At 39.5% G+C, this 20,467-nt stretch overlaps 1 pseudogene; it reads left to right on the top strand.

Annotated features, from left to right (window-relative positions):
* The first annotated feature begins 6,731 nt into the window (after positions 1 to 6,731).
* On the top strand, positions 6,732 to 7,758 carry LOC128069006 (olfactory receptor 8B3-like; annotated as a pseudogene).
* The last annotated feature ends 12,709 nt before the right edge of the window (positions 7,759 to 20,467 follow it).

Here is a 20,467-nt window from a genome sequence, read left to right as displayed (position 1 = left end):
TTTTTGTATATAATGCAACAGAGTGGTCTAGTTTCCTTCTTTTGCATATGGCTATCTTGTTTCCCCAACATCATGTATCAAAGAGACTGACCTTGCCCCATTGTATATTCTTGGGTCCTTTATTGTAGATTAATCATTAATTTATTTCTGAGATTTCCATTCTTTTCCTTTGATCCACATGTCTGTTTTTATGCCAGTACTATACTGTTTTTATTTATATAGCTTTGTGTTTTTTTTTTCCTTTATTTTAATTTACAATACTGTATTGGTTTTGCCATACATTGACATGAATCCACCACGGGTGTACATAGTACAACTCAACAGCAAAAAAGCAATCCAGCTAAACAATGGGAAGATGATCTAAACAGCTATTTTTTCCCCAAAAAAAGACAGATAATAAATAAGCACATGAAAAGATGTTCAATATCACTAATTATCAGGTAAATGCAAATCAAATCCACAAGGAGATGTCAACCTCATACCTGTTGCATGCATGCTAAGTTGCTTCAGTTGTGTCTGACTCAGTGTGACCCCATGAACTGTAGCTTGCCAGGCTCCTCTGTCCATGGGATTCTCCAGGCAAGAATACTGGAGTTTGTTGCCTGGCCCTTCTCCAGGCATCTTCCCAACACAGGGATCAAACCTGAGTCTCTTACATCTCCTGCACTGGCATGTGGGTTCTTCACCACTAGTGCCACCTGGGAAGACCTGTTAGAGTGGCTATTAATGAAAAGCCTAGAAATAACAAATGTTGATGAAGACAGGGGACAAATTGGAATGCTTGTGCACTACTGCTGGAAATGTAAAACAGCATAGCCACTATAGAAAATAGTATGAAGTTTCCTCAAAAAATTAAAAACAAAACTATCACATGATCCAGCAACTCCACTTCTCGGTATTTGGAGAAAATGAAAACACTAATTAGAAAACATACAAGCAACCCATGTTCATTGTATTACTATTTACAATAGCCAAGATCTGGAAACAACTTAAGCATTCATCAATGGATGAACAGATTTTAAAAACTGGTTATACATATACAGTGGAATATTATTCAGTCACAAAGAATGAGAAAAATCTTGCCATTGGTGATGATAGGGATGGACATCAAGGATACTATGCTAAGTGAAATAAGTCAGAAACACAAATACTATATGTTTCCATTTATATATGGAATCCAAAAATAAGCCCACACATCATATATATATATGTATGTGTGTGTGTGTATATATGTGCGTGTGCATGTGTGTATATATGTATGTACATATACATATACATATATGTGTATGTATATATATCCAAGCTCATAGATACAGAGAACATGTTTGTAGTTGCCAGAAGCAGAGGTGGGAGATGGGTTAAATGACTGATGGGGATCAAAGCTATAAAATGAGTAAGTTATGAGGATGTAATATATAGCATACTGACTGTAGTTATTAATATGTGTCACATATTTGGAAGATGCTATAAGAATAAATCTTAAAATCCTTATCGCAAGAAAAAAAAATAAAAGTAATATGTAAAAAACAGCAAACATTACTTTCAATAGTAAAAAACTGAAAACATTTCTTCTAAGATCAGGAATAAGAGAAGACAATTACAAGTAGTAGCCACTTTCACCACTATTATTCAACAAAGTTTTGGAAGTCTTACACATGGCAATCAGAGAAGAAAAAGAAATAAAATGGATCTATATTGGAAAAGGAGTAAAACTCTCACTCTTTGCAGATGATATACTGTCCATGGGAAACCCTAAAGATACCATCAGAAAATTACTAGAGCTAATCAATGAATTTAGTAAAGTCACAGGATACAAAATCAATACACAGAAATCCCTTGCATTTATACATTAAAAACAAAAAATCAGAAAGAAAAATTAAGGAAAAATCCCACTCACCATTGCAACGAAAAGGATAAAATACCTAGGAATAAACCTACCTAAGGAGACAAAAGACCTGTATGCAGAAAACTATAAGATATCGATGAAAGACAACACAAAGCAGATGAAGAGATGTATCATGTTCTTGGATTGGAAGAATCAATATTGTGAAAATTAATATACTACCCAAAACAGTCTATAGAGTCAATGAAATTCTGTCAAATTACCAACGATATTTTTCACAGAACTAAAGCAAAAAATTTCACAATTTTATGGAAACACAAAAGACCTCAAACAGCCAAAGCAATCTCAAGGAAGAAAAATAGAACTGGAGGAATCAACCTTCCTCCCTTCATAACATACTAGAAAGTCTCGATGATCAAGACAGTATGGTACTGGCACAAAAACAGAAATATAGACCAACGGATCAAGACAGAAAACCCAGAGATAAACTGACACACTTATGGGCATCTTATCTTTGACAAAAGAGACAAGAATGTATTATACAGTGGAGAAAAGACAGTTTCTTCAATAACTGGTACTGGGAAAACTGGACAGCTACATGTAAAAATGAAATGAGAACACTTCCTAACACCATACACAAAAATAAAATCGAATTAAAGACCTAAATGTAAGGTCAGAAACTATAGAACTCGGAAAACGTAGGCAGAACACTTTGACATAAATCACAGCAAGATCCTCTTTGACCCACCTCCTAGAGTAATGGAAATAAAAACAAAAAATTTTTTAAATGGGATTGAATTAAGCTTAAAAACTTTTGTACAGCAAAGAAAACTATAAACAAAATGAAAAGACAGCCTTCAGAATGGGAAATAATATTGCAAATGAGAAAACTGACCAAAGATTAGTCTTCAAAATACACAAGCAGTTCATGCAGCTCACTGTCAGAAAAATAGATAACCCAACCAAAAAATGGGCAGGAAACCTAAACAGACATTCTTCCAAAAAAGACATACAGATGGCCAATAAACACATGAAAAAAATACTCAACTTAGCTCGTTATTAGAGATTTGCACATCAAAACTACAGTGAGGTATCGCCTCACACCAATCAGAATGGGCCACAATCAAAATCTACAAACAATAATTGCTGGAGAGGCTGTGGAGAAAAGGAAAACCTCTTGCACAGTTGGTGGCAACATAAATTGCTATAGCCACTATGGAGAACAGTATGGAGATTTCTTTAAAAACTGGGGGAAAACAAACCTTGTGGATGCATGGATGCTAAGTCACTTCAGTTGTGTCTGACTCTGAATCTATGAACTGTATCCCACCAAGTCCCTCTGTCCATGGGATTCACCAGGAATGGGTTGCTATGTCCTCCTCCAGGATATCTCCCAGCCCCAGGGATTTAACCTACATCTACGTCTCCTGCATTGGCAGGCAGGCAGGTTCTTTACCACTGACTCAGCAATCCAACTACTGGGAATATACCCTGAGAAAACCATAAATGAAACAGACACGGGGGCGGTCCTAAGATGGGGGAGGAGTAGGATGGGGAGACCACTTTCTCCCCCATAAATTCACCAAGAGATCATCTGAATGCTGAGCAACTTCCACCGAACAACTTCGGAATGCTGGCAGAGGACACCAGGCACCCAGAAAGGCAGCCCATTCTCTTCGAAAGGAGGTAGGACAAAATATAAAAGACAAAAAGAGAGACAAAAGAGTTAGGGTTGGAGACCCGTCCCAGGGAGGGAGTTGTGAAGGAGGAGAAGTTTCCAAACACCAGGAAAGTCTTTCACCAGCAGGTCTGTGGGGAGTTTTGAAATTTCAGAGGGCAACATAACCAGGAGGGAAGAGAAAAAAAAAAAAAAAAAAATAAACACAAAACCCACAGAATATGTCCCTTAACCACAACTCCCAGAGGAGAAATAGTCCAGACTCTCCTGTATGCCACCAGGGAGCGGGGGAGGTGTGGGGTGCATGCTTAGGGTAAGGACCAGGCCTGAATGCCCTGAGGACAATCTGAAGGAGCTAACTGTGAGATAGCAATCCAAACTGCAGGATAGCCAGAGAGAAAAAAAAGAGAGAGAGAAAGAGAGAACTTTCCCGCACAAAGCTCTAACCTAAGGCACAGCCTGGCTGGCTCACAGAACAAAGGATTGAGCAAATACCAAAGGAGAGCTAGCTGGCTGCGGCCCTGCCCATCCCGTAGACCCATAAACCCTTAACACAGGAGATAGTCAATTCTTCGGGCAGCTCCCAGATCAGTTGGGTCATTGGTTGAACAGTGTACATTTTCCTTTACCAAAGAGAAACTGTAGAAAAAATATTTTCTACTACTAGCTATGTTAAGTTAATGAGGGGTAGGAAGCTATAGTAAATTTTAGCCCACATTGCTGTCTCTCTCCTCTCTCACCTCAGGCAGCTAAACTATGCCATATCCCATATCCCTTCAGCTTTCTCACACAAGCTATACAGAGACCAGTCTTCTGAACGGCTCTTAGAAAAGTTGGGGCTTTGGATGTATTGTGAATCTCTTTCTCTCCCCAGGGAGAACCTGGGAACTGGAGAATTTTGTCCCAATCGCATAGTTCTGGCAAGAACTATGGCAGATGTACCTTGCATTTTCTTAAGAGTTTCAACATGATTGGTATCATGCTGGAACTGTGTGCAGCATCCTTTTAACTAAGTTTTGGATTTCTTGCAGAGGGAATCTGTACATAATTTGTTTTGAGTCAGTGTGTTCATGCAGGGAAGGAGATTCTAGGGCTTGCTCTTTTGCCATCTTGCTGGTGGGAAATGGTCATTAATTTTGGCTGTTCCTTGGAGGATGAGCAATCCCTACAGCAAAGGAAAAGCTTGAGTAAAATATTGAGTCTATAAGGAACTAAAGATAGATTGTATATACAATCCCCTTAGTTTCCTATTACACATAGAAACTGTTCCCTGAGGAATAGATGGAACAAGCTGTTGCCATATCTATATCTGAGTACGTTATATCATTACACTCACATTAAATCCTCTGTGACTTCATATGGGGCCAAAGTGATAATAATAGCAACCATTTATTTTTTTCTGCTGCTGGATAGGACTGAAATCATAATCAAAATTATGATCTCTAATTCTGAAAGAATTCTAGGGAATATAAAAATTAATTATAGATGGTGGTTTCTTTTTTAATATAAATTTATTTATTTTAATTGGAGGTTAATTACTTTACAATATTGTATTGGTTTTGCCATACATCAATATGAATCCGCCACAGGTATACACGTGTTCCCCATCCTGAACCCCTCTCCCTCCTCCCTCCCCGTACCATCCCTCTGGGTCGTCTCAGTGCACCAGCCCCAAGCATCCAGTATCATGCGTCGAACCTGGACTGCCTATTCATTTCATATATGATATTATACATGTTTCAATTCCATTCTTCCAAATCATCCCACCCTCTCCCTCTCCCACAGAGCCCAAAAGACTGTTCTATACATCCATGTCTCTTTTGCTGTCTCGCATACAGGGTTATCATTACCATCTTTCTAAATTTCTTAAAATCAATGAACCAAATCCTCAGAACCTGAAATTGCCCTTCCAAGACCATGGGGTAAAAACAAGAAGAAAGCCCTGGAATATTCTGCCTTTAAGAGGTTGAGTTTCTGAATTCCACTTTTATTCATGTTTTTCTAGTTTGAGAGGAAGACGGAGAACCTAAGATATGATAGTCCATTTCCTATTTCTGCAGTCCTGACAGTCAATTGAATCTTGCAGAGAAATCTGCTTGAGGAAAGAGCAGGGAATGTTCAGAATCATTTTCAGATACAAGAGATGCAGTTTCATAGTAAGTTTATTCTCCATGGATGGAACACTCTTTCTTCTACTTTTATATCTTTTGCTCTGTGGTATATGGAAGAACTGAAGCTGAAGCTGAAACTCCAATAATATGGACATCTGATGTGAAGAACTGACTCATTGGAAAAGATCCTGATGCTGGGAAAGATTGAAGGTGGAGAAGGTGACGACAGAGGATGAGATGGTTGGATGGCATCATCGACATGATGGACAGAATTTGAGTAGGTTCCGGGAGTTGGTGATGGACAGGGAGGCTTGGTGTGCTTCAGTCCATGGGGTCGCAAAGAGTCAGACATGACTGAGCAATTGAACTGATATGGAGTAACTTAAGCTGTCCTAGACTTTAGTTCCTCTAGCCTTGTTTGTTTGTTTTTTAAATAAATTGAAAGCAATATTCTTGGTTCCTACCCTGTATAGTCTTCTGTGCACTAGAAGCAAAAACCAGGCTTTTGGCCAAAAGAAGAGGAAAGGTGAGGAGAGGGTCCAAGTGAGTGAAATAATGGTGACATGGGGGAAGGGAAACTCTGTCCTGGTTCACACTTGTTTTCCTTTATTGTTCAGTTGCTCAGTTGTTTCCGACTCTTTGCAACCCTATGGACTGTGGCCTTCCTGATTCCTCGGGAAGGAGCCATAGGATTCTCCAGGCAAGAATACTGGAGTGGGTTACCATTCGCTTCTCCAGGGAATCTTCCTGACCCAGGGATCAAACCTGCCTCTCCTGTGTCTCCTGCACTGCACATCGATTCTTTACCGCTGAGCCACCATTATTCTTTTGGATAAAAGGCTAAATTTTTTTGCTGTACGAAGCCTCACACACTTTGTAAAGCATTTTCTTTACAAACATTTTAGTTTGTAAAGTGTTCATATGGGAAATTTATGTCACTCATTTCCATGGTAATGGTAAGTAAATTCTATGGGTCCAGTTTGGGCTATTCACAGTCATTGCCAGTGCATGCATCACTTTATGTGAGGAGATGTGAGAAATACTCTTTTTCCTCTATGTAACCCTTCTCCCCTGTTTTCACAGATCCCCTTAGAGAAGAATGGCTCCATGGAATGACTCTGTCATGACTCAGCTCATTTCAGTGGGATTAACAGACCAATCAGTTCTTCAGCTCCCCCTGTTTTTCCTGTTTCTAGTAATGTATATGGTCACTGTGATGGGAAATTTGAGCTTGATCATCCTAATTGGGCTGAGTTCACATCTACACACCCTTATGTACTTTTTCCTCTTTAATTTGTCCTTCAGAGATCTCTGTTATTCTTCTGTTTTTACACCTAAAATGCTGATCAACATCATATCGGGGAAGAAGATTATCTCCTATATGCATGACTCAGCTTTACTTCTTCACTTTTTTTGGTATTTCTGAATGCTATGTGTTGACATCAATGGCCTATGACCACTATGTAGCCATCTATAATCCACTATTGTATTACACTGCCATGTCCCCTAAAGTATGTTCCAGCTTTATGCTTGGTCCCTACTTGATGGCATTTTTGGATACCATGATCCTTATTGGAGGCATGTTGAGACTGACCTTCTGTGATGCAAACACTATCAACCATTATTTGTGTGACAGCTGCCCTCTGTTCTAGCTCTCCTGCACAAGTACCTATATCCTTGAGCTGGAAGTTATGATTGTGTCAGGCATCAACACCCAGCCTCACCATCTTTGTCTGTTATGGCCTCATCCTCTCCAGCATCCTTCATATCAGCTCCACAGAGGACAGGTCTAAAGCCTTCAGCACCTGCAGTTCCCACATCATTGCTGTTTCTCTGTTCTTTGGATCAAGTGCATTTGTGTATCTCAAACCAGTTTCTATGCCCATGAATAAGGGAAAAGTCTCTCCTAATTGGGCTGAGTTCACATCTACACACCCCTATGTAACTTTTCCTCTTTAATTTGTCCTTCAGAGATCTCTGTTATTCTTCTGTTTTTACACCTAAAATGCTGATCAATAGCATTTTATACCAATGTGGTTCCCATAATGAACCCCTTAATTTACAGCTTTAGGAACAAAGATGTTAAACTTGCTCTGAGAAAAGTCCTGAGGATAGTGAACTTTTAATCAGAGATATTATCTGTCTGTGCATATAGTTTTAGGAGAAGGAGATTCTGTGTGCTCATTTAAATATGTATAATTAGAATCTTATTTCTCTCTTTTTTAAAATAACATGATTTAAATAATATTTGAGCCTTCCCCCAATAATTCATCTCTGGTTTTTTTGTCCGTTGCTTCTTTTTCCCTAATCATTTGCAAGATATGCAGTTTTCCTTCTTACTAGTAATTTTTTTAAAATTTTATTTATTTATTTATTATTTGTTTATTTATTTTACTTTACAATATTGTATTGGTTTTGCCATACATCAGCATGAATCCGCCATGGGTGTACATGTGTTCCCAACCCTGAACCCCCCTCCCACCTCCCTCCCCATACCATCTCTCTGGGCCATCCCCATTTTAAGTTAAAAATGTAGTATCTCTGTTATTTTTATTGTCATTTCACACTTTCAGTTTTTACCGAAAAGAAAAATGGTCCCCAAGTGATCACATTTGAGACACTTCTGATATGACAGACCAGTGATAAAAATCAGCTGTATAAGTCACATTGTCTCACTGGAGTGTTCTTATCTGCCACTTGCTGTTAGAAACATGCACCCAATATTCTGTTTCTACTCCCATCTTTCCATTCTGTGACCTGGAAGACTATGTCTCCTTTAAATGTCGGAGATTGAAGTTTCCATAAAGGCTTTATCTGTAATTTCTTTTGTATCTGGTAAATATTTTACATCAAGCTTCTTTGGCTGGAGTTTTCCCTTTACCTTTGCACAATGAACTCAGCAGATCATCTAAATATATTTATTTCATTGATGGTAACATGAAGCTCCAAATGGTTAAAGATTAAATGTCACAGATTCATAAAGAAAAACATCTAGACTAAACAGTTAGCCTTCTAATTTCAAGTCTGCTGCTTGCGTAGTCTACTTGCATCTACTTCATTCCATTCTATTTGTTTCAGTTATGATCATTAATGAGAAAATAGTTTTGATCTGAAGCTTAACTGTTGTTTATTCCAGGGGATGTATGAATTTCTTTCATGGTGCATGGTGTTTTTTTGTTGTTTGTTTGCTTGTTTAGGCAAAGAGTTTCATGGGTTTCTTTGGGTGGGAAAGGAAGGTCTTTTGGACTAGTATATTGGTGAGATGGGGCTTCCCAGGGGGCACTATGATAAAGAAACTGCCTGCTAATGCAGGAGACGTAAGAGATGTGGGTTTGATCTCTGGGTCTGGAAGATCCCCTGCGGGAGGGCAAGACAACCCACTCCAGTATTCTTGCCTGGAGAATCCCATGGGCAGAGGAGCCTGGAAGGCTACAGTCCATAGGGTCACAAAGAGTCAGACACGACTAGATGACTTAGCACACACATTGGTGAAATGATTGACTCATACAGGAAGGGGGTTTGTACGTGCCTAAACTTAAGAAAATGAATTTCGGGTGTTTGAAAGTGTTTTTATTATTATTATTATTAAGAGAGCAGGACGTGGTAAAGAAAGGAGTCCAGAATCACATCAAGACCTCTACAAGACACATAGCCAGAAAACAAGAGGTCGCTGTGTGGGAAGTGGTCATAAGGCTTAAGAAACAAATTTTATTCTGAAACTGTATTCTCTGTACAGGAATGTATATGTATTTCACAGTATATAAATCTTTGACAAAGTTATAGTGTACATGACTGTACAGTAGTAGAGCACTGGGAAATGATGGTGAAAAAGCTGTGGTCACATTTGGAACCAGGGAGAAAGACGGCAGCTACAGGTGATAAAATAGTTAAGTGAAGTCGTGAAGTCATTCAGTCGTGTCCGACTCTCTGTGACCCCATGGACTGTAGCCTACCAGGCTCCTCTGTCCATGGGATTTTCCAGGCAATAGTACTGGAGTGGATTGCCATTTCCTTCCCCAGGGGATCTTCCCGACCCAGGGATCGAACCCGGGTCTCCCACATTGTAGGCAGACGCTTTACCGTCTGAGCCACCAGGGAAGACCTAAATAGTTAAGAGCATTTGAAATTCAAGTTAGGAAGAAGGAATTTAGAGAGTAAATTGAAGGACTTGATAGCTCCTACCTATGGCCCTGCTCTCCTTTCTATAATGCCCTAGAAATATTATTGAGCTCACAGTGTTTCTCTATATAGGCTATCAGCTTAAGTTATTTGATTTTCGACGGGTTTGTGTGTGTGTGTGTGTGTGTGTGTGTGTGTGTAGCTTCATATGCTACTTCCATACAGATTTTAAATTACTCAACCTCAGAGCGCAACTGGCAGTATAATGACATCTTGAAAGAAATTCTTGGTGGATACACATATTTTTGCACTGTGTATACTGGAAAAGGTGTTGCATTATTATTTTTTAAGGCAAAAATGCAACCTATAAAAGCCTCAGTATGATGTGTCAAGGGTTAATGTAAATATTTTCCATGGATGTCAGGCATGCACATATCCAGGAGAGGCTTCTACAAAGCTTATGGAACTGAAGGTCAGATAGTAGGACCTTTCCCCTCCAATATCCAGTGTCTGTGCTCTGATTACTGATTGTTCCTTCTGAACCAGACCTGCAGACACAGGAGGAGCAATCACTGTTGGTGTGTCTCCCCACCATGGCTATAATCCCCTTCTGATCCAGCTGAAGTGACTCCCATGGAGTTTAAAGCCCTGTACCATTTTCCCTTCCCATCCTGTTTTTCTTTTTGGAGCCAGACATTAAAGACTAGGACTTTTGTAAAGTAAGAAGCATATACAGAGATAATGGGAAGGTCTCCATGTACGTACCTGGAATGATACAGGCTCAAAAAGACCAGAAAGGAATTTAAATTTTTCACCTAAACCTGATCCTCTGCAGAGATGGCCTATACCAATCTAAATTATAAAAATGAGAAGGGAGTTCTAGATGGCAGGTTGGCAGGATGCTAAGCTCACCTCTCCTCAGGAACACATCACATTACAAATACATATGGAGAAACTCTCACTGAAATCCACATGGGCAAGAGCATAACAGCTGTTCTACAACCAAAGTTATAAAGAATAATCCATATGGAGTCTTCCAGGAAGGGGAAAGAAGCGATTTGGTTGGGACCTATACTTCTCACCTGGGGCAGAGAAGAGGAAAGGGGATATCACAGGCTGGGGAATCCTCCTGCAGGAGCAAGGATTTGGGGCAAGAGTTTAGGCACACCTGCCTTAGGGTTTAACAACAAGAAATAAGCACCCTTTCTGGCTTGAAAACTAGTGGAGATTTACCTGAATGCTGCAAGTAACTGAGACCCTGCTCTTGAAGAGCATGTGCCAGACCTGCTCACTCCCAGTCACAGCATGGAGGCAGCAGATTGAAAACTGCCTGGGACTCCATCCAGCTGGCCAGGACCACCCCAGCATCCCCTCTACCCAGCCCTAATGAGCTCCTGCCCCAGTCTCTCATGCTTCTGTGGTTGCTGCCCACTAAAGGGGAAGATGGATTCCATTGTTAACAAAAGTATGGACACTTGGAGGGACGGGAAGTGACTTGGACACTGAGGCTGCAACCGAGCCACTGTCAACTCATATGTCTCTGCAAGCACTCCAGGAGGAGTGACGTTAGATCCAGGGAAGAGAACACTATCACCAGAGTGCACATTCCTGTCCATTTTGGGAGAGGGCAGGATCAGCTCTATGCTGTGGCACCAACCCCTCACCACTACCCAGCCACTAACTGAGGAAAGGTTGTTGATGCTTAGTTATTAAGTCATGTCCAACTCTTTTGTGACCCCATGGACTGTAGCCCACAAGTCTCTTCTGTTCATGGGATTGCCCAGCCAAGAATACTGAAATCAGTTACCATATCCTGCTCCAGAGGACCTCCCTGACCCAAGAGTCAAACCTGGATCTCCCTCTTGCCTGTTAGATGTTTTTTTTACCACTGAGCCACGAAGGAAGCATTTTGCATACTAGGGAAAAAATCGAAACCAGCACAGAGCCAAGAAACCAACACAGCCCCAAGCTCACAGGCCTAGAATAATTCAGAAACTGCCATCACATACAGGAGAAACCCACTTTCTCAATACTCTTGTTCCAGCTCCTCTGGCCACATGCCTACCCCTGATAAGGTGGTGAAAGCCATTGAGAACTGGGAAGCCTTTGCTCATACCTGGCTCTGGCTCTGGTGCCACCAACTCCAGCCCTACATCCCACCAATGCAGTGGCTGCCATCACACCCCAGGGAAAGATATGGTCCATGCTCACTTCAGATTCAGTTCTCCTACCAATGCCATTGAACATACACAGACTTCATAGGGACACTGCCATACAAGAAACCACTTTCAAGGAATGGAATATGCAATTGCTTTATGTAATGTCAGAGAGACAGAAAAAGTTAAGAAAAATAAGAAGTTGTAAGAATTTGTTTCAGATGAAAGAACAAGAGCAACTAAAACCTTGATTAAAACCCTAATGAAAAGTAGATAACTAATTTACCTGATAAAGAATTCAAAGCAATAGTAACAAGAATGCTAATGAAACTGGGGGAAATAATAGATGAACAGCATGAGTATTTTAACAAGAAACTAGGGGGGAAAAAAGGCAGTTATAGCTCAAGTATACAATAACTGTAGTGAAAAATACACTAGAGGAAATTAACGGCATTTTAGTGATGAAGAATGTTTAAGTGATATGGATGATAGAATAATGGAAACCACACAATAAGAATAGCAAAAAAGAACAACAGATTTAAAAAAAAATATGAGTAGTTTAATGGACCTCTGTAACAACATCAAGCTTATTAGCATTTCTGTTGTAGTGGAACCCAGCAGAAAAAAAAGAGAAAATGTAAAAGATGTATTTAATGAAATTTTGGCTAAACACTTGAAGGAAACAGCTATCCAGGTTTGGGAATTATGGAGAGTTTCAAATAAGATGAACCCAAAGAGAAATATACTGCGTATATCATAGTTAAAATGGCAAAAGTTAAAGATCAAAATAGAATTTTAAAGGCAGCAATAGGAAAACAAAGAATCTCATTGGAGGAAACCCACTTAAGTCTATTATAAGCTGATTTTTCTGAAGGACTTCTCCAGGAGTAACACAATATATTTAAACTGCTAAAGGGAAAAAAAAAACAACAACCCTGCAGCCTAGGATACTCTTCCAAGCAAGTCTATCCTTTAGAATTGAAGTAAAAATAAAGAGTATCTCCAACATGCAAAACACAAAAGGGTTCACCAATACAAAAGCAACTATAGAGGAAATGTTTAAAAGTCTTCTTTGTTGAAAAAAGACTACAAGAAGAATAAGAAATTAGAGGAAGGGAAAATTCTATTGGTAAAGGCAAGTATCTAGTAAAGGCTGTGGATCAACCACTTTAAGCTAATATAGTGGTTAAAAATGAAAGTTGTAAAATCAGGCCAAGATATTAAAGCAACCTAAATGTTCATCAAGGGCCAAATGGATAAAGGTGTGATAAATACACACAATGGAATACTGCTCAACTGTTAAAAAGAATAAAGCTTTGCCATTGGCAATAAATGAATAGACTTGGAGGATATTATACTAAATGAAATAAGTCACTGAGAAAGACAAACACTAAACAATATCATTTATATCTGAAATCTAAAAGATACAACAAACTAGTAAATATTAAAAAATCAGAAGATGGCGGAGGAATAGGATGGGAAGACCACTTTCTCCCTCACAAATTCCTCAAAAGAACATTTCAACGCTGAGCAAACTCCACAAAACAACTTCTGTAGGCTGCCAGAGGACATCAGGCAACCAGAAAAGCAGACCATTGTCTTCAAAAACAGGTAGGAAAAAATATTAAAGATGAAAAAGGAGACAAAGGAGGTGGGGAGGGAGCTCCATCCCGGGAAGGGAAGCCCGTCCCGGGAAGGGAATTTTAAGAGAGGTTTCCAAACACCAGGAAACACTCTCCCTGCCAAGTCTGTGGCGAGCCTTGGAAACACAGAGGGCAACATAACAGGAAGGGAAAAATAAATAAATAATTAAAACCAAGAGATTACAAGCCCAACAGTAACTCCCCCAGCGGAAAAGCAGCACAGACGCCTGCATCTGCTACTAGGAAGTGGTGGCAGGGGAGGGAAGCGCGGGAGGTGCGGGCTGCAGTGCTTTGTAAGAATCGGGCAGGAATGTCCCACGCGCAACCAGAACGATCTAACTTGGGCTAGCAAACCAGACTGTGGGATAGCTACCGCACGAAAAACGCGAACATAAGACACTGCCAGGACCGAGCACAGAACAAAGGACGGAACGGAAAAGGCCAGCTGCAGACCATCCCCCGCTGGGGACAGGCAGCCAGAGCCGTAAGGGCTGGAAAGGGGCAATTGCAGACCGGGAGAGACTTCACTTACCAAACTGCAAGCAGGCTTCTTTGCTAAGACTTCTGGGGGTGCTGGACAGTCACCATCTGCCTCACAAGGGGCGCCAGCGGTCCACCCAGAAAACTGAGCAGCAGAGGCAGAAAAGGCGACAAGTCGCAGCAATCGCGCTTGCCAAACTCCTGAGCTACTAGGACCCAGAAAGGGCATAAAATGCAGTCCCAACCGAATCTGTGCCTCTGAGGGCTACCTGAGTGCTGAACCTGAGCGGCTTAGACTGGGAAAGTGCATGCAGCCTAGGGCCGGCCTCAGACGGTTCCCGGCTGAGCATCGTAGAGCCGGAGCGGTTTGTGCGCCGCGAGAAGGGACAGGTCCAGCGGGGCTGAGACACTGTGTGCACACGACAGTGCTATTTGTTTGCAGCATCCCCCCTCCCCACAGCGCGACTGAACTAGTGAGCCTAAAAAACCAGCATATAGAAGAAGTTAAACAGAGGGAACCGCCTTGGAAGTGACCCCACACTGTCCACAACATCAGAGAAGGGCCAGATATATTTTTACTATTTTTAAAATCATTCTTTTTTTCTTCTTTTTTTCCTAACTTTTTTTTAATAGTTAAGTCTTATATTTCTCCTCTAATTTTTATTTCTATAACCTATTATTACTATTCAGAAAAAAAGACTCTTTTTTTTTTTTTTAAGGCAAACACCATATATAGTCTTTGGGTGGTTATTGGTGTGTGTTGTTTTTTTATTAATAATTCTTGTGGCTTTTTTTGTTTTTCATTCTTTTCTTTTTTTTTTTTTCCTTTTTCCTTCTGCTTCTTTTCTTTAATATTGTATTTTTGAAAATCCAACCTCTACTCTAGATTTTTAATCTTTGCTCTTTGGTTTTTGTTGTCAATTTTGTACATTTAAAAACCCAAACTTCACTACCTAATTTTACCTGAGAGCGAGATTACTGGCTTGACCACTCTCTCCTCCTTTGGACTCTCCTTTCTCTCCACCAGGTGGCCTCTGTCTCTTCTCCCCCATCTCTTCCCTATCCAACTCTGTGAATCTCTCTGTGTTCCAGACGGGGGAGAACACCTAAGGAACTGGTTACTGGCAGGATTTGTCTCTCTCCTTCTCATTCCTCTCTCTTATCCTCCTGGCCACCTCTGTCTACTTCCTCCCTCTCCTCTTCCCTGTATAACTCCGTAAATACCTCTGAGCAGTCCAGACTATGGAACGCACATAAGGAAGTGACTACTGGCTAGCTTGCTCTCTCCTCTTTTGATCTCACCGCATCTATTCCAGTCACCTCTAACTACCCCCTCCATCTTCTCTTCTCCTTGTAACTCAGTGAACCTCTCTGAGTGTCCCTCAATGTGGAGAAATTTTTCATCTTTAACCTAGATGTTTTATCATCAGTGCTGTATAGATGGAGAAGTCTAGAGGCTACTGTAAAAATAAAACTGAAAACCAGAAGCAGGAGGCTTAAGTCCAAAGCCTGAAAACATCAGAGAACTCTTGAATTCAGGGAACATTAAGCAATAGGAGCTCATCAAATGCCTTCATACCTACACTGAAACCAAGCTCCACCCAAGGGCCAACAAGTTCCAGAACAAGACATACCACGCAAATTCTCCAGCAACACAGGAACACACCCCTGAGCTTTAATATACAGGCAGCTCAAGGTTACTCCAAAACCTTTGATGTCTCATAACCCATTACTGGTCACTCCACTGCACTCCAGAGAGAAGAAACCCAGCTCCACCCACCAGAACTCCAACACAAGCCTCCCTAACCAGGAAACCTAGACAAGCCACTGATAGAACCCCACCCACAGTGAGGAAGCTCCATAATAAAGAGAACTCCACAAATTACCAGAATATAAAAAGGCCACCCCAAACGCAGCAATATAACCAAGATGAAGAGACAGAGGAATACTCAGCAGGTAAAGGAACAGGAGAGTTGCCCACCAAACCAAACAAAAGAGGAAGAAGTAGGGAATCTACCTGAGAAGGAATTCCGAATATTGATAGTGAAAATGATCCAAAATCTTGAAATCAAAATGGAATCACAGATAAATAGCCTAGAGACAAGGATTGAGAAGATGCAAGAAAGGTTTAACAAGGACCTAGAAGAAATAAAAAAGAGTCAATTTATAATGAATAATGCAATAAATGAGATCAGAAACACTCTGGAGGCAACAAATAGCAGCATAGCGGAGGCAGAAGATAGGATTAGTGAAATAGAAGATAGAATGGTAGAAATAAATGAATCAGAGAGGAAACAAGAAAAACGAATTAAAAGAAATGAGGACAATCTCAGAGACCTCCAGGACGATATGAAATGCTCCAACATTCGAATTATAGGAGTCCCAGAAGAAGAAGACAAAAAGAAAGACCTTGAGAAAATCCTTGAGGAGATAATAGTTGAAAACTTCCCTAAAATGGGGAAGGAAATAATCACCCAAGTCCAAGAAACACAGAGAGTTCCAAATAGGATAAACCCAAGGCGAAACACCCCAAGACACATATTAATCAAATTAACAAAGATCAAACACAAAGAACAAATATTAAAAGCAGCAAGGGAAAAACAACAAATATCACACAAGGGGATTCCCATAGGGATAACAGCTGATCTTTTAATAGAAACTCTTCAGGCCAGGAGGGAATGGCAAGACATACTTAAAGTGATGAAAGAAAATAACCTACAGCCCAGGTTACTGTACCCAGCAAGGATCTCATTCAAATACGAAGGAGAAATCAAAAGCTTTACAGACAAGCAAAAGCTGAGAGAATTCAGCACCACCAAACCAGCTCTCCAACAAATTCTAAAGGATATTCTCTAGACAGGAAACACAAAAAGGGTGTATAAATCTGAACCCAAAACAATAAAGTAAATGGTAACGGGATCACACTTATCAATAATTACCTTAAACGTAAATGGGTTGAATGCCCCAACCAAAAGACAAAGACTGGCCAAATGGATACAAAAACAAGACCCCTCTATATGCTGCTTACAAGAGACCCACCTCAAAACAAGGGACACATACAGACTGAAAGTGAAGGGCTGGAAAAAGATATACCATGCAAATAGAAACCAAAAGAAAGCAGGAGTGGCAATACTCATATCCGATAAAATAGACTTTAAAACAAAGGCTGTGAAAGGAGACAAAGAAGGCCACTACATAATGATCAAAGGATCAATCCAAGAAGAAGATATAACAATTGTAAATATATATGCACCCAACATAGGAGCACCGCAATATGTAAGACAAATGCTAACAAGTATGAAAGGGGAAATCAACAGTAACACAATAATAGTGGGAGACTTTAATACCCCACTCACACCTATGGACAGATCAACTAAAGAGAAAATTAACAAAGAAATGCAAACTTTAAATGATACATTAGACCAGTTAGACCTAATTGATATCTATAGGACATTTCACCCCAAAACAATGAATTTCACCTTTTTCTCAAGTGCTCATGGAACCTTCTCCAGGATAGATCACATCCTGGGCCATAAATCTAAACTTGATAAATTCAAAAAAATCGAAATCATTCCAAGCATCTTTTCTGACCATAATGCATTAAGATTAGATCTCAATTACAGGAGAAAAACTACTAAAAATTCCAACATATGGAGGTTGAACAACACACTTCTGAATAACCAACAAATCACAGAAGAAATCAAAAAAGAAATCAAAATATGCATAGAAACTAATGAAAATGAAAACACAACCACCCAAAACCTGTGGGGACACTGTAAAAGCAGTGCTAAGAGGAAAGTTCATAGCAATACAGGCATACCTCAAGAAACAAGAAAAAAGTCAAATAAATAACCTAACTCTACACCTAAAGCAACTAGAAAAGGAAGAATTGGAGAACCCCAGAGTTAGTAGAAGGAAAGAAATCTTAAAAATTAGGGCAGAAATAAATGCAAAAGAAACAAAAGAGACCATAGCAAAAATCAACAAAGCCAAAAGCTGGTTCTTTGAAAGGATAAATAAAATTGACAAAACATTAGCCAGACTCACCAAGAAGCAAAGAGAGAAAAATCAAATCAATAAATTTAGAAATGAAAATGGAGAGATCACAACAGACAACACAGAAATACAAAGGATCATAAGAGACTACTATCAGCAGTTATATGCCAATAAAATGGACAACGTGGAAGAAATGGACAAATTCTTAGAAAAGTACAATTTTCCAAAACTGAACCAGGAAGAAATATAAAATCTTAACAGACCCATCACAAGCATGGAAATTGCAACTGTAATCAGAAATCTTCCAGCAAACAAAAGCCCAGGTCCAGATGGCTTCACAGCTGAATTCTACCAAAAATTTTGAGAAGAGCTAACACCTATCCTACTCAAACTCTTCCAGAAAATTACAGAGGAAGGTAAACTTCCAAACTCATTCTATAAGGCCACCATCACCCTAATACCAAAACCTGACAAAGATACTACAAAAAAAGAAAACTACAGGCCAATATCACTGATGAACATAGATGCAAAAATCCTCAACAAAATTCTAGCAATCAGAATCCAACAACACATTAAAAAGATCATACACCATGACCAAGTGGGCTTTATCCCAGGGATGCAAGGATTCTTCAATATCTGCAAATCAATCAATGTAATTCACCACATTAACAAATTGAAAAATAAATGCCATATGATTATCTCAATAGATGCAGAGAAGGCCTTTGACAAAATTCAACATCCATTTATGATAAAAACTCTCCAGAAAGCAGGAATAGAAAGAACATACCTCAACATAATAAAACCTATATATGACAGACCCACAGCAAACATTATCCTCAATGGTGAAAAATTGAAAGCATTTCCCCTAAAGTCAGGAACAAGACAAGGGTGCCCACTTTCACCGCTACTATTCAACACAGTTCTGGAAGTTTTGGCCACAGCAATCAGAGCAGAAAAAGAAATAAAAGGAATCCAAATTGGAAAAGAAGAAGTAAAACTTTCACTGTTTGCAGATGACATGATCCTCTACATAGAAAACCCTAAAGACTCCACCAGAAAATTACTAGAGCTAATCAATGAATATAGTAAAGTTGCAGGATATAAAATCAACACACAGAAATCCCTTGCATTCCTATACACTAATAATGAGAAAGTAGAAAAAGAAATTAAGGAAACAATTCCATTCACCATTGCAACGAAAAGAATAAAATACTTAGGAATATATCTACCTAAAGAAACTAAAGACCTATATATAGAAAACTATAAAACGCTGATGAAAGAAATCAAAGAGGACACTAACAGTTGGAGAAATATACCATGTTCATGGATTGGAAGAATCAATATAGTGAAAATGAGTATACTACCCAAAGCAATTTACAAATTCAATGCAATCCCTATTAAGCTACCAGTGATATTTTTCACAGAACTAGAACAATAATTTCAAGATTTGTATGGAAAATACAAAAAAACCTCGAATAGCCAAAGCAATCTTGAGAAAGAAGAATGGAACTGGAGGAATCAACTTGCCTGACTCTACTACACTCTACTACAAAGCCACAGTCATCAAGACAGTATGGTACTGGCACAAAGACAGACATAGAGATCAATGGAACAAAATAGAAAGCCCAGAGATAAATCCACACACATATGGACACCTTATCTTTGACAAAGGAGGCAAGAATATACAATGGAGTAAAGACAATCTCTTTAACAAGTGGTGCTGGGAAAACTGGTCAACCACTTGTAAAAGAATGAAACTAGATCACTTTCTAACACCGCACACGAAAATAAACTTAAAATGGATTAAAGATCTAAATGTAAGACCAGAAACTATAAAACTCCTAGAGGAGAACATAGGCAAAACACTCTCTGACATAAATCACAGCAGGATCCTCTATGATCCACCTCCCAGAATACTGGAAATAAAAGCAAAAATAAACAAATGGGATCTAATTAAAATTAAAAGCTTCTGCACAACAAAGGAAAATATAAGCAAAGTGAAAAGACAGCCTTCTGAATGGGAGAAAATACTAGCAAATGAAGCAACTGACAAACAACTAATCTCAAAAATATACAAGCAACTTATGCAGCTCAATTCCAGAAAAATAAACGACCCAATCAAAAAATGGGCCAAAGAACTAAACAGACATTTCTCCAAAGAAGACATACGGATGGCTAACAAACACATGAAAAGATGCTCAACATCACTCATTATTAGAGAAATGCAAATCAAAACCATAATGAGGTACCACTTCACACCAGTCAGAATGTCTGCGATCCAAAAATCTGCAAGCAATAAATGCTGGAGAGGGTGTAGAGAAAAGGGAACCGTCCTACACTGTTGGTGGGAATGCAAACTAGTACAGCCACTTTGGAGAACAGTGTGGAGATTCCTTAAAAAATTGCAAATAGAACTCCCTTATGACCCAGCAATCCCACTG

Source organism: Budorcas taxicolor, chromosome 25 (genome assembly GCF_023091745.1).
Source record: "Budorcas taxicolor isolate Tak-1 chromosome 25, Takin1.1, whole genome shotgun sequence".
NCBI lineage: Eukaryota > Metazoa > Chordata > Mammalia > Artiodactyla > Bovidae > Budorcas > Budorcas taxicolor.
Note: the sequence above shows the minus strand (reverse complement) of the source record. Positions and strands in the feature narration are given on the sequence as shown.